General features: G+C 42.9%; 1 long non-coding RNA gene across 1 annotated transcript; it reads left to right on the top strand.

The window, feature by feature from the left end:
• Positions 1 to 713: 713 nt before the first annotated feature.
• LOC134550615 (uncharacterized) lies at positions 714 to 14,598 on the top strand. Its single transcript, XR_010080379.1, has 4 exons — positions 714 to 812; positions 9,241 to 9,429; positions 9,882 to 9,954; positions 11,202 to 14,598. It is a non-coding gene; the product is annotated as an uncharacterized LOC134550615 (long non-coding RNA).

The raw sequence follows: 14,598 nt of genomic DNA, 5'->3' as shown, positions 1-14,598 counted from the left end.
GACAGGGACTGATCTTTAGAATGTGGGATAGACTCTTGTACCTTCTATAAAGATATGTGTATTCTCCTTGAGTTGATTTGATGGGATTTGCATCAGGGCTTGTGCTGTTGGGTCAGTACTGAAGCAGCACTGTCCACTTTGATGTCCTCCTACTCTGGCCTCTGGGGTTTCAGAACAAATTAATGCATCTCATCAGCTAGGAGAGATGTTGGGTTGGAGTTCTGTGGGTGGATTGCCTCCCAGCTGCTCTGGAGCTGATATCTTGTGAAATTTGCTGACTCTCTGAACAGTGTAAAGTGCTAAGAATGACTAGTAATTTCTAAACAAAAACTAAAAGTGAGGAATCCCCCCAGTCCCCAGAGTTACAGGGCTGACAGCAATGAGTTCGTCATATCAATGCACTTCATCTAAGTAGAATTTGGGTTTTTTCTCATCTGTGTTTAGGCATGAGAGAGGCTCAGGTTTTTCCTGCTTGTGTAAAAAGTGTGTCAGAGCCAAAATAATGAGAAGTGCACTGCACACTGAGCGTGTTGGGGTGCATGTGATTGCATTTGGAATGTGACCACTCTGCATTCATGCTTTGAATACTACCCAATGTGCTCCTTCTTCTGCCAAGAAGCAGCTAGAGGTATTTTTTCTCTCAGGTATTGGTTTTGTTAATGACACTGAAGGTATGTAGATGGTTGCTGAAATTATTTATTAAATCCCGTTGCAGTGGGACAATGAAGTTGTTCAATGCCAGTGAGATACTGCGTAAACAAAGCAGCTGTGGTGGCACAGAGGATCAACATCCTCAAAAGCTGGAAGCCCAGGTATTCTGTCCTGTCCAGAATTAAACTGTACTCCAGATTGCTATACTGAAGGAAGTGGTAATGTACAAATAGGATATCATTCCACAATTTCATCATTTTCCTTTTCAATCATGTTACAGGTGATTGTTCTGCAATCCTAGTTCAAAAGCAATGTATATGCAAGATACACCCAACGAGCAAGAGTTTCCATCTCCTAACTGTGCTGTAGCATATGGCTCCTTCGGGATTTTCATGCACAAAATGCAACTGAACACACTGGGATTCCTATCTCAGGTCCCCTACAGATCCACAGGCTAGGAATGAAGAAGGAAGATATGTAATTGCTCATTGCAGCTGGCTGCCTTGTGCTTCATTTTTGGTGATTCATGAGGTCTATTTTGGTGGCATAGCTCTAATCTAGGGGTTCCAGACAAAACCATAAATACTGGCATTTGGACAACTGACCCCATAAGGAAAGATGATAATCTCCAGTGCCATGGCAGTAATTGCCATCTGCTTCTTTTTTTCCCTTTGTGGGAAAAAACATACATATAGACAATGCTTTGTTTGACGACAAAAGCATTTGGAAACATGCCCAACATGACAACAGTGTTCAGCGTGTTAAAATAATCTCCTCTATTCAGTAACTGGGCACAGATCTTATTACCTACTGCATCAGGTCACATCAGCATGTGCTGCATGACAAGATGTGACATGGCTTGAAAACAACTGACACAGCATTGCCTCTCCCCACCACAGAGACGTAAGTTGGATGCTCAGGCAACAACTGGTGCAGTTATTAAATCCTCTCTGTTACCTGCAGTTAGGCAAGTGACCCATGCTCTGAAGCATCTTCATTAAATAGCAAATTGTTATTTTTGTGCCAGCTTGAGGACAGGGTTTTCTTACAGGGCACCTCCACTGCTGTTGCATCAGAAGCTCATGTTGGGCTGTTGGCAGCTGATGCACAGCTGAGTGCTTCAGAGACAGCCCAGCGGTGAGTGTGGGAAGCATGTGCATACTGCATGGTGTGCCACGCCATTCCCACTGATTTAGACAGTTATAGTCCTCTACAAAAATATTAAAATGGCAGGTATAAAACCAAAAGCTTCATGGCTGTCCACAGATACTGAGAGATTTGCACTAACTTCTTAAACCATAATGCTAAACCATTCCAGAAAATAACTTTCACGAAAACTGGGCTAAGAGGGCACCTTTCAAAAAAAAAAAAAAAAAAAGAAATCTTGGGAAACTCATTGAGATAATGAGCTCTAGGTGATTAGCCCAATCATTGTTGAGGTCACCAGCAGTATTAGAGCCATAATCCCATTGATTTAGATTATTGTATTGTTTTGTATTTCAGTAACTTCTAGGGTGTATATTTTTATGTCTTACATTTTTTTGGTGGTATGTAAGACCTCACCAGAAATTAAGGGTGAATATTATTCAAACAAAGAAGATTGTACTTGCCCTTATCACATGAAGTTATTTCCAGATTCTGTAACATTTCAGAGTCTGGAAACTCTGCAGAAATTGTGGCAAGATTGAAAAATTCAAACAAGGGGTGCTCCTGCTGTCCTCAGGCCTTATGTGTTTGCCTCTCTAGGCAGCGTGCATGATTCGCTGTGCAGCTCCCTGCTGCCAGCCCTTGGTTTGTGCACTGCAGGTCGTGAAAGAAAGTTGGTGTTTTTCTAATCATGACCAGCAGTTTCAGAGCAGGAGAAGAACAAAGATGGGGAGCCACTGGAGAGCGAATGTTGGGCTACTGCAATGGCTCTGATGACTGTTTTACACTGAAGAATGAATTGAAGCTTCATAGTTGGAAGCTGGAAGAGGGTTGTGGTGGAATTGCTCTGAAAGCCTGAGGAGACCTGGTGACTGAATGTGCATGTAAAGCAGAGTAATGGTGCTGTCTCCATGGCAGCATCTCAGAATTGTACAGTAATATTTTGAAATCTAATATAGATTCTAATTTTTCAGTCTTAACCCATCAAATCAGTTTTACTATAAATACCCACACTATCCAGTCTCCAAAAGAACTAAGGCTGACAGTTATTTTAAGCCTGCCCAACCAAAGACAAAAATGCAATTTACATTCTCTGCCAAAATACACTCCTTCAGTTAGGAGAACAGAAGGATTTTGATTTTAGGCAAGCAAAATCAAGGACATACAGAGATTACAGGAGGAACATGATCTCTACTTCCTCATACATCTGGATTATGGCAACCTTCAATTGCCAACATCTGAAAACACTGAGACTCTGTGGGCATGTGCATAGGAAAGCTTCTCTTTCCATGACTGGCTACACTACCAATTAATTCAGGGCACAAAAGGGCTGCTGAATCTGTCTGAAGCCACCAATGTTCACCATGGTGTGTAACTCAGAGCACATCTGAAAAGGCAGTGGCTGCTATTTGCAGACAAAAAATACAGGCTTAAATATACTCCTAGTGAAACAAGGATCCCCAAGCACTTTGCTGAATCCACTAGTGTGTCAGTATGTGCCTTTGTGTCTGAGGAAGCAGGTGTTACTCCCAGGTAACTGGGAACATGTGGGAACACCCAAAGGAGCAATTGAATGTCCTCAGTGATGGTTGTCTGGTCTCCATAATAACAGCTGGATTCCATTCAGCCAAACAGCTTGACTGAGAAAAAATGCTCTAATGAATACTAGTTGAGATCTGTGTCTCCACCTGACTTCATCATCTGTTGAGGAAATTCACAATAATCTTATGGGAGCTGCTGAAAAGTTGTCAAAGTTATCAATTATCAAAGAATGGCAAGGGTGGGAACGGTTAATGAGGTTGTATTGAATAGTATGGGACCTGAGTAGGATGTAAATGGTATGGAAAAAGGGGTGGAATGTGTGGGGTTTGCCTGGGGTTAATTTTCTTCACAGTAGCTAATATGGAGCTATGTTTTGGATTTGGCTGAATACAGTGTTAATAATACAGAGATGTTTTTGTTATTGTTGAGCAGGGTTTACACAGAGCCAAGGCCTTTTCTGCTTTCTGTGCTGCTGTGCTGGCGAGAAGTTGGGGGTGCTTGGGAGGTTGGGAAGAGACACAGCTGGGACAGGTGACCCAAACTGACCAAAGGGATTTTCCAGACTATATGGCATCATGCTCAGAAAATAACGTGAGGGGAAGAAAGAGGGCAATGGCGGACATTTGGAATGATGGAGTTTGTCTTCCCAAGTCACCACTATGTGTGATGGGGCTCTGCTCTCCTGGAGATGGCTGAACACCTGCCTGCCCATGGGAAGCAGAGAATGAATTCCTTGGTGTGCTTTGCTTGTGCGTGTGGCTTTTGCTTTCCCTAATTAACTGTCTTTATCTCAACTCATGAATTTTCCAGCTTTTATCCTTCTAATTCTCTCCCAGTCCTGCTTGTGTGATAGTGAGTGAGTGTCTCTGTGGGGTTTGGTTGCCAGCTGGGGTGAAACCATGACAAAAGTTATCACTGGAAAACATGCCCTTATTCATCACTGTGCAAATGTATTTATTATGCAAAGAGCTATAAGTCATTTTGAAGTTACTTGCATTTGTGCATTTGCTCTATATACAGATGCTACTGAGTCTGAAATATTTGCTTAATCATCCCAGACGAGATTTTCTAACCCCATTCCCATTTTTCACTTGGGTATCTTAACCCTGGACTGCTCTTGCACACTGGCTGCTTTGAAGGCCCTCTATGAAAAGGTTTGGACAGATATAAAGTAATGTCCCCTATAAAAATCAGAAACCCAGTCTTATCCTCTGATGGAAAGCACAAAAGGGCTACAATCTGTCAGTCAGGGATGACAGCTCTGACCCATGCTAGAATTACTAATTAAAAAAAATAAGTTACTCATGCTCTTGGCAAGTTAGAAATGCTGCCATCTGTAGTAGCAGTTACATCAGTGGTGCCAGGATTTCTTTAGAAATTGAGAGCATTTTATTCTTTCCAATACCCAGAGAAACACTGAGGTGTTGCTAGCAGCCTTGTAGCTAATTACACTTACAACTAAAGCAAAATGAAATAAGCAAGTACAGCATGAGATAAATACAAGGAATGTCAGATAACAAGAGAACAATCAATAAACAAGTATTTCTAACAATTGTCTCTGTGGAAACTGGGGACTCTGATTTTCAAACAGAGGTACCAACTCAGGGATGCAGGTGCTGGGCCAGAGCCAAGGATCCTGAATACTCATTGCTCCTTTCTAATGCACTCAGTGTTTGTAGGGTCGGGCCCATTTGTGGAGGGCTTGCAAATAAATGAGAGAGAAGGATTTGGCAGATGCTTGTCTGTGTGAGGTGCAGGGATTCAGCCCATCCAGAATGAAGCTGCAGCCATCTCTGGATAATACATGGCATCTGGATAAGAAAGAGCAGGAAATTGCACAGCTGTTTCAAGGCAGGGTGGCAATCATTGCCCAAATTCAGGGACCCAGTGATGGCCATGATGCTTTCAGAGGATGTCCCTTGGTCTCCCAGAGGTCCCATGTTCTCTCTGCTGGCCCTGTGCAGTGCTCCAGCCCACTGGCACCACATCCCAGGCCCCAGGCAAGGAGGCAGGAGGGGTGAAATGGAAGTGCAGGGTGAAAAGTGAAGAACAACCTGATAATATGGAGGTCACTGACTGGGATGTGGCAGCAGCACAGATAACCATCAGCACCAGCTGATTTTACCTGGGGAGAAAGAAGAGGAGGAGGGAGAGGAGGAGGAGTAAGAAAGCTCATGGTACTGCATTTAAACGTGAGCCAAATCACCCACGGTCATTTTCAGACAGCAAATTTAGATGTGGTCTTCAGTCTTTTCTATTTGTACCACAGATGGTGAATATATTATCCAGCTTGTCCTATTTTTCAGCTCTGACTGTAAGTTTTCTTCACATATTTCTGCCTTTGCAGGGGCTCCTGGTGCAGGTGTTAATTCTCCCCAAAACCTGAGCTAATTGGGAGCTACAGTCACACCCTTAGGGATGAAAAAAGTGAGGCATATTGGAAAGTGGGAAGGTCACAATTTCAAAAACAACTCCATATCCCTCCTGCTTCTTAATCAGCCCTATTTTTTAAATCTTGTTTCTCCACAGGGGTTGATTCTACCTTGTTATTTGTACAGCTTCTGGTATCATCAGTACATGTGTGAAACCCGTGGCATTACCATTGTATAAATAATTCAAAAAATGTTCTTAATTAAAGACAAAAAAGATTTTTTTTTCTCTCCATTTATATCTTAAGATCATCTCTCTGACATGTTTTATAATTAAAATATATATAGCAGTAACAATGATTAATTAGAAAAATATATAGGTTCATGCCTTTCTGTTGAAACCATTAAAAACTGTGCAAAGAACAAAGACATTTCACAGTTCCTGAAATACAATTATATATTATTTCATAATCTTCAGGTCAGTTTGGAGCTTTAATATGCTCAGTCAGAAAAGTCAGTCAATAAAAACAAACCTTAGCTCCCACTTTAACATTAGAACCTAAAAAAAAAGAGTACACTGATTTAAAATAAGCAGGCACACCCTAGAGGTAAGTATGAAATGTCACAGTTTCATATAGGACTGAATTTAATATGATAATATCATATGAAATACAATGCAGAAAATACCATTAATAATTAAAACCCTTTTCTGAAAAGTGCTGCCCATTTTGTGTTTATACATATTTAAAGAAAGGATTTATTGTTCACGAAAGAAAAGCAGTGAAAATTTATTCCAGGTTTTAGTTGTTGAAAGCATAGTGGAGAATTCAGGGGAGACAAATACATGCTTTTTTGGTTGGCGGGGGCTTTTCTAATGTGTGATTTGTGAGCTTTAGAGAATTGTTTATTTTAGGACAAGTCAAGGACTGAAACACTTTTTATTTTGTTTTACTTCCTTTCTCTCTGGAGAGATGCCAGGACAGGCAGGGATCCCGTTCTGCGGCTGGTGCTGCCTCTCATTGCAAGCTGGCTCCCAGCCCCTCAGCACCAGGCACCGCTTGCTGCAGGGGAATGGAGACCAGCCTGTGCCACTGGGCCTTCCAATTAATTCATGGTGCTTAAATGTCCTCTTTTCCAGACACCAGCTGTTGCAGGCAGCTCCTCTGTGATCTCCCCTTGAGGGATGGTGGGGATGGTGTTGGTTGCTCCCTGTTTGTGTCCCTCTGCACTCCCTGCAAAACAAGGAGGTGACACCATGCTGCAGCCCTCCCCATCCCTCCTGCAGCCACCCTCTGCCCTTCACAAAGCCTCTGGTACCCCCTGTGTGCCCATCTCTGCTGTCTTGTAGCTACAGCCAAACACCCTTTCTGGCCTGGGGAAGGGTAACAGCTTCTTGTCCACAGCGCTGTGGGCTTCACTAGAGATTCCTCTTGCTTCCAGATCCGTACAGCAGGCTTTCCTGGTGAAATCAATCAGTGCCCATTGACAAGTTTCCTACAGACCCAGGGTGCCTGGCCCAGGTGGGGTTTGCATTTTTGGCTTGCACAGTCCTACTCTGGGCTTTGAGCTCTGGGAACAGCCCAGGGAGAATTGGCTGTGTTTGGAATTCCGTGTCTCTGGTGGAGATGCAGCTTTCAAGCATTAATTTGTTCTGCATGAATTTGCACAGGAGGCAAACACAGAGGTCAGATTCTGCCACGTTGAATCATGAGGGCCTCTTAGTTCTGCCTGCCTGCCTGCCTGCTGATCAAGGTTAATAAGAGCTGGCAAGCTCTAGAGGCCCAGTTACACTGCTTTAAAATCTTTCAAAGGCAACATGGAATATCACGAGTAAAATAAACTGTGTTGGTCTCACTGGAGTTACATTTGCTTGCCTCAGTTGCCAGTTTATCTGTTAATAAAAAGGTAAACCTGGTGATGAAATAAACCACCTTTTGTAGGTCAACACTGATTTAGGCTGAAACTGCATTTAAATAGGGATCAAAAGCATTTGACTAACAGACTGTGACTTGTGCTGCACTTTTGATATTGCACCTTCAAGATCTGAGGTGCAAAGAGAGTTTTAGGATTGAATTAAATCTCATTCTGCTGTGGCTGACACCAGACACCCTTGTGACATGAGGATTTCAGAGATCGGCCTCCCCTTCACAACAGAGATGGTGCAAAAAATTCTATCTTTAAACAGAATTCTTACTCCATCAAATAAGTTTACACAGCAACTTCTGTGATTCAGAATGGCTCAAAAAGACAACCCCGTGCTTCACACCTGAGCTGAGCTCCTCAAGACTGCATTACTGAGCTGCAGCCCATGACCCAGCCCATATTCTCATGATGACAGCAGCATTCACGTTCAAGAGCCCCATAACCATTGCCTGTGTCCTGCACACTCAAGTCACAAGCCCCTAAGCTCTTGCTGCTGAGGTTTTTGATGTTCAGCTACTGCCCATGCCTAAAATAACTTCGTTGGTACATGGCTGTACATGTGCATGCTTATCTCACTTCTGCACTTGGATTAGAAATCAGAATCTCTTCAGTTTAATCCCCATGAACCATGCCCGCCTGGCAGAGCTAGTACCGATAACTGCTGTCCTGAGGGCAAGATAAAATTTAGACTGATTTGATTTTAAACCAGTAACAGTATTGCTGAGTGAAGAATGGGGAGGAATCATCCACATTTTCTAGAGATTGTGACACCAATTTTAGCACTGTCTGTGCTTTTAAAGAACAAGTCCACTGCTTGTTCTGGAAAGGATGGCTCAAATGTTTAAGTCCAAAGTGGGTGCTGTGCTTTGAATACCGGGTTTGCATTGAAATGATTTTCAGGAGTGAAAACTAGATTTCTGTCACCCCTTCTCAATATTTGTGCTTTGGAGGATTGTCTCCTCAACCTACTGTCTAGTAGAAATCTTGTTGGGAGGTGTTTCAGAGTCCCAGTGCACCTCAGCAGAGCACATCTATGTAAAGTCAGTCAGGCCTTGCCTCCAGAGGATGGGGAAGATGACAGCAAAAATACCACGTGGGAATTCCCAACAGAGTACCCAAGGGCCAGCTGCCCTCAGCCTGACACCAAGGCAGGGCAAGAGAATAATCCTCTGGGCTGCATGAGGCTGGGACTTGTATTTTCACCTGCTGGGCAGAAATACTGAGTGACTGCAGAGCTCTTGGGGAGGGGATTCATGCTGCTGGGTTAGGGGCTCACCACTGACAGGTGGACACTGGCTGAGACCTGTCCCCTCAGCCCCTGGGCTGCCTGTGGGCTCTCAGATACTGATCTAAAAGAAGGCATATGGACCCCAAACTATTTCAGGTCGCAGCATTCCCAGGCTCTGCAGCAATGTCAGGTTACTGAGAGTCCATGTGGGAGGGAACAGGGTGCTGCTTTGCAGTCAATGTTAATGCTTTTGCTTAAGCATAATCCAGCTGAAGGTCTTTTCAGTACAGCAGAGTTCAGTGGAGGACTAGCTGAGAGTGCTGGTTCAGAGGGCACTAATGCAATTGTGTGATTAATTTATGTCTGCGCTTTTGTTTGCAGTGCAGGCTGCGGTCAGTGGAGAGGGGCAGCGGGATGCAGTCACTCCTCCAGTGCTCCCTGTGCTCTCACCAAGATGACTGCTGGCCTCTGAGAGCTCCTTCAGAGCAGGCATGAGTCACTGCCCAAGGGTAAATAGTGAATTCTGTGATGATACTCACGTTTGAAAGACAGTGAGGTGGAACAAACAAGGTAATTGCTTAATAAATATTTATTTCAAGGAATCGTATTTGGCTTAATCCTTTTCCCACTGATGCTAATAAAAGTTAGGCATTGACAAAAGGCACTGCAGCATTTGTAATGTATTTTGACATCTGTGGATGAAAGGTTCTAAATAATAGCTAAGGATTATGTATTCCTCAGTGGGAACATGAGTTAGCCTGCTGGATAAATTAATAAACACATTGTTATGTAAGTATGGTAAAATGCTGCTGATGCTTCATGATTAAACTTGACATGCTGACAAAAGGAAGCTGAGGATTTGGTTTATTTTACTTTATTTTATTTTACATTTTAAAAAAAAATTGTATTTTCAAAAATTTCATACTTGTAAGGCTTGCTTGAAAAATCTCCAAGTACTTTCAGTTTAAAGGCATTAAATTTCCAAATGGATACAACTATATTTGTCTCTGTTTCACATGTAGAGAAGCTGAGGTATGCAGGAGATCAATGTCATGGGATCTGTGAACTACAGGCTGCACCCCTGGTCATTACAAGGTACAGAAATTGATCTTTAATTGTTTTAATCCTGCAAAGACCTCAAAATGATCTCATAAAAAGAAAGGGACATACCTGGTGTAAGAAGGTCAGAAAGCAGATACTCTTTGGGTTTAGATATTTAATAATGGCCAAGATTTGCCGTGCACTCATGCATCCCCAACACTGCAGGTTTGCTTAGTGCTGCTGTAATTAAGCCAAAGATCTTTCCTTCTCTCTTCTTTCATTGAGATCCCTCATCTGATCACAAGCATTTCTACAGTGGTCCTCACTGTGGTACTCGAGAATCATTTAAATACCCCACATGGTCCCCAAACTGAAATATCTAGCACCTAAAAGTGATAACACATTTACAAGCATTAGACTGTGGTACATAAGAGATTGGTGTTTGCTACCAAATGCTAGAGAGTCTAGTATCAAGTATTTATAATAAATTTTAATATTTGTAAATATTATTATATTTTTATTAAAATTTTAAATTACAAATTTTCATGCAAGTGGTTCTTTTATTGGGTGCAGCCTACATCACTTTAGCAAAGGAAGTCCATAGAAATGACTAAGAGTGAAAGTAGTCATCACCAACTTCCAGTACTTTGTCTTAGTCTGTATTGTATTTAATGCACATTCAGCAATTCCAGAATTATTCTCCTGGACCTGGACAAAGTAAAGATTAGAAGATCATTTTTCAGTGAGTGATAATTTCCTTCAGAGCTGAAGGGGATTTGGAGTTTGTGGTTTTTTTTTTTTTTCCTTTTTCCTTCATTTTTCCTTAAAGTTTAGTGATCTGTAACTGAAAGATTGTAGCACTCTGCCTTCTGTTCTGTCCTGCTCTGCAAGGACTACTTTTGCTGCCCATGCTGCCAGCCTTTTTAAAGGGATTTTTTTTGTAATAGTTTTACACAGTGTGGATGTACTTTTGTCTACAAAGTCACCTTGTAGAAGGTGAAAAAACCCAGTCATATCAGAAAAAAATATCCTTGGGAAATAAGGTCTGTCTAGTCTGGTTCTCAGGGATCTGCTTGTTCCCTGCCTTTCTGAACAGTTTTATCCACTTAGATGACTCATGAGGACAAGGACTGTCTCACAGACAGTCCATACCTAGCACGGGGAGTGCCAGTCTCAGCTGAGTCAAGCGCTCTTCCACATTGAAGGCAATTATGTGCTGATGGAGCCTGCTAGCTATGAAACAATAACACTGAGATCAATCAGGTTGATAACTAATCTTCCATTTCTTCTCTTGGATACAGAGAATGCAGATTCTGCCTTCCATTGCTCCTCTGGTATTAGTAGGAAGATTTATTTAATACCACAGGAAATGAAGCCAAAAATGAGACTGAAATTCATTTCAACATAGTGAAGACTTTGATACTTCTGCAAGTCTCTTATATTGAAGAATTAAAGCACAAAGAAAGGGTGACGCCAGTGTCATGGGCTGGTGCCTCCAGCTTGCACTGCATTTGCTTGGAGGTAAGGAAGCAGAAAAACCAAGGGTGGGATAAAACTGGGCATTTCTGTTTTGTCTTTTTACAGGAGAGGGGCGTGCCTTCCCAAATGCATCTTGTCTTCATCTCACCATTGCAACCAGTGGTGTCAAGTGTGAAGAGAGTGTCTGGCACAGCTGGAGATGCTCCTGGAGCTCACAGCCGCTGGGTTGCTGCAGACAGCCGAGGCCCAGCTGCCCGGTTTTGTCTTAGCATTTAAACAAGTACTCTCCTTGGTGTGGGTGTTTGGTTTCTCTCTGGACCCAAAAGCAGCAGAGAACAGTGATTCCCTCCTCATGGTACAGCAGCTACTGTGCAGCTTGCTCCCCTGCACCATACTCTGCTTATGCCTTTCCAAAATGATCGCAGACAGGAAGCATTTACTAAAGGAATATTGTTAGTAGGATAATCCCTGTGCTACTGACCTTCTCCCAGTCTCGGGAGACCTACCCAGTCTCCTGCTCGGCCCTGCCAAGCATAACATCTGCCAGTGTGAGAGCAGTCTATTGTCACCCAGCGTGTGATGCTCCTCTGCCGCTATCCGCTCTCTCCACTTCCCATCTCCATCTCTGCCCTCTCCCGCAGCAGCCCCTCTGTCTGCTCTCCCCTCTCCCTCAGCAGCCCCTTTCTCTGCTCTCCGCTCCCCCTTCCCCTGCCGCTCCCTGTCCGCCCCGTTCCCCGGGCGGGCTCAGCCCGGCGGCTCCGTGACCTTTCCAGCGCGTGTAGCGCCGTGTGTGCCCGGGAACACGCTCCCCTCCACGTGCCAGCACACACACACAGCCTCCCGTAAACTTCTGACCCTTGCCTGGTCCTCTGCCGTCCCTGGCAGGACCAAGGGCAGGGTTATACGCCTGGGTTTAGTTACCAGTGTCTGGAGACTGCCAGGGAGCACAGTGTTGCAGCTCTGATTACACTTACATAAAAGAAAAACACTCTTAAGGCAACAGCTTATTTTCTCTTTTTTCTCTCTCTCTCTTCCTTTTTTTTTTTTTTTTTTTTTTTTTTTTTAATCATTATTATTATTTGTCTTTAGGTTGCTTTAGGAGCCAGATGTGAAAGGCTGTACCCCTTGAGTAACACAGCATGGTGCTTCCCAAGCTGTGTAAGAAGTCCCAGTTATGGATAAAGGCAAAGAAGAGCCTAGAAACAGAAATGTTGTCGCAGTCCTTTTTGGGGAGAGGATAAAAGGTAGAAGCAGCAAGTGCATATGTGTAAACTGGAGATTTAATGATAGAAATGATGCCTTTCCTGAGTCCAGCCGAAGAAAAATCCCTCCCCAGTCAAAAGCTGCCCAGAACACTGTCTGTTGCTTTTCTCCTAGTAGTAAATAAATAAAAATTGCTTTCCAATGAGTTCCAGTGCAACCTTCAGTGCTTCAGTCGGTGGTTTGCTTTTTCTGTTTCCAGGACTGCAGTTGTGCTCTAACCAATTTATAAGCTTCAAAGCCTTGCTTAGAAAATATTTTCAAAAAGCATTATCCTTCCACACAGTATATTTGTAACACAATCGTTTTCTTAACAGCTCCTGTCACATTATTACATCAATTCAATAAGTGATTTCTTTAAACAGCTTCTCACACCAACTTGAGTAATCTCATGAAGTTTCGCTGTGCTCCTTTATCCACCTTTCCTTTTCCCTGTTTAACCACAGCATTAGTGGGGAGGCTGAAGCCCAGGTAAGGTGTCTTTCTGCTTCAAAGTCTTTGACAGAGGATAGTGAGATACCCTGCCTGCAAACAGCACTTTGAATACATCTCCCAGTAACAGAAACCTCTTTTAGTTTCTTCTTTCTTGGCCTCTGGCACTGCTTCCCTTAAAAGCTGCAGCTTCTTAGCTATTGTGGGTGCTGCCAAGCGAAAGCCATGGAGATACAAACACCCCTAGTGAGTGCATCTTCCTGAGGAAGGCTAAACCCAAGGAAGGCTAAACCCAGAAAGGGCTCCCATGCTTCTCCTCCCCTGGATTTACAGCCTGGATGGCCACCAGTCTCCCCTATGCTTGTGTTAGGAACAGCAAGACACAGTTCCCTCAAACCCAATGGTGTCTTAGTGTTCCCCAGGGGCTGCCATTTGCCATCAATGAGAGAGCAAGCTCAGATTTCATTTGAAATCAGATCTATAGGATGTTTCTTGCTGTTACAGAAGACAGAAGTCTCCAGATTACCCGGAATATCGTAGATCCAAATAGCTTTCTATTTACAGTTGCTTGATTTTGGAGGCGAGGCTGACTCAGGACTTTCTGTGCTTGACTTGGCAAAGCCCACCATCCTGCACCAGCCTCAGCCTCTGAATATTTGCCTGCCTCACTTCAAACATGTATCCCTGCAATGCAGACTGTAGAGAGGACACACTGTTATCTATTTCTTTTTTCCTGGAAAAATATTTTCCGTTTGTATCGTTGAATGGCATCTAAATAAACATTTGCTGTATTTTCGTGTCATTTTGAAAAACAGGTTGATTCTGCAGAGAGAGCAGCACACAGCATTCAGTGTTTGAATTGTCTATTTTACTCTATCTGGACTCTAAAGCCTTGAAATAAATGTGCCACATCGCAGCATTAACTCACTGTGGAGAAATAAGACTAATTCTAGTTACTGGATTGAACAAACTGTGTTTATGAAGTAGTTGTTTGATTCTTTTAATTTCTTGTCGTATCCTGTTCGGTGTAAACTCGATATCCTATTTTTTAACAGAACAGGTGCCACAACTTTAATGACTGTGATACAGTATCTCGTTACCCTAAAAAAAAAAAAAATCAATAAAAAAGTTTGAAGCTCATTGTCAGCTTTCACAAGAGAACTTGCAGACAGAGCAGGAAAGTACAGTCAGGTTCAGGAACCTGATGAGGAATACAGAGAAATGTTAAATAAATTATTACTTATGCATTATTAAAAAAAGTCACACTTCTATAGCTCCTCTCAGATAATGAACTCAAATTCATTTATTATTAATTTCACAACTCCATGTAGGTGAAGGAACGATGCCATATTGGTTTTATGAGCAAAGAGCTGAGACTTTGACATGTGAAGTGTTTAAAAATTATGTAATACCAGGGAATTTTCCCCAGAGGACATTCCAAAAGGTAAATGAGGTGGGTAGGTGTCTGGGTTGGTTTTCCAAGTTTTAGCAGCCAGAGCTGGGACCATGGGTCTGTCCATCCTGGGT

This window comes from Prinia subflava, chromosome 5 (genome assembly GCF_021018805.1).
Source record: "Prinia subflava isolate CZ2003 ecotype Zambia chromosome 5, Cam_Psub_1.2, whole genome shotgun sequence".
In the NCBI taxonomy this organism is placed as follows: Eukaryota; Metazoa; Chordata; class Aves; order Passeriformes; family Cisticolidae; genus Prinia; species Prinia subflava.
Note: the sequence above shows the minus strand (reverse complement) of the source record. Positions and strands in the feature narration are given on the sequence as shown.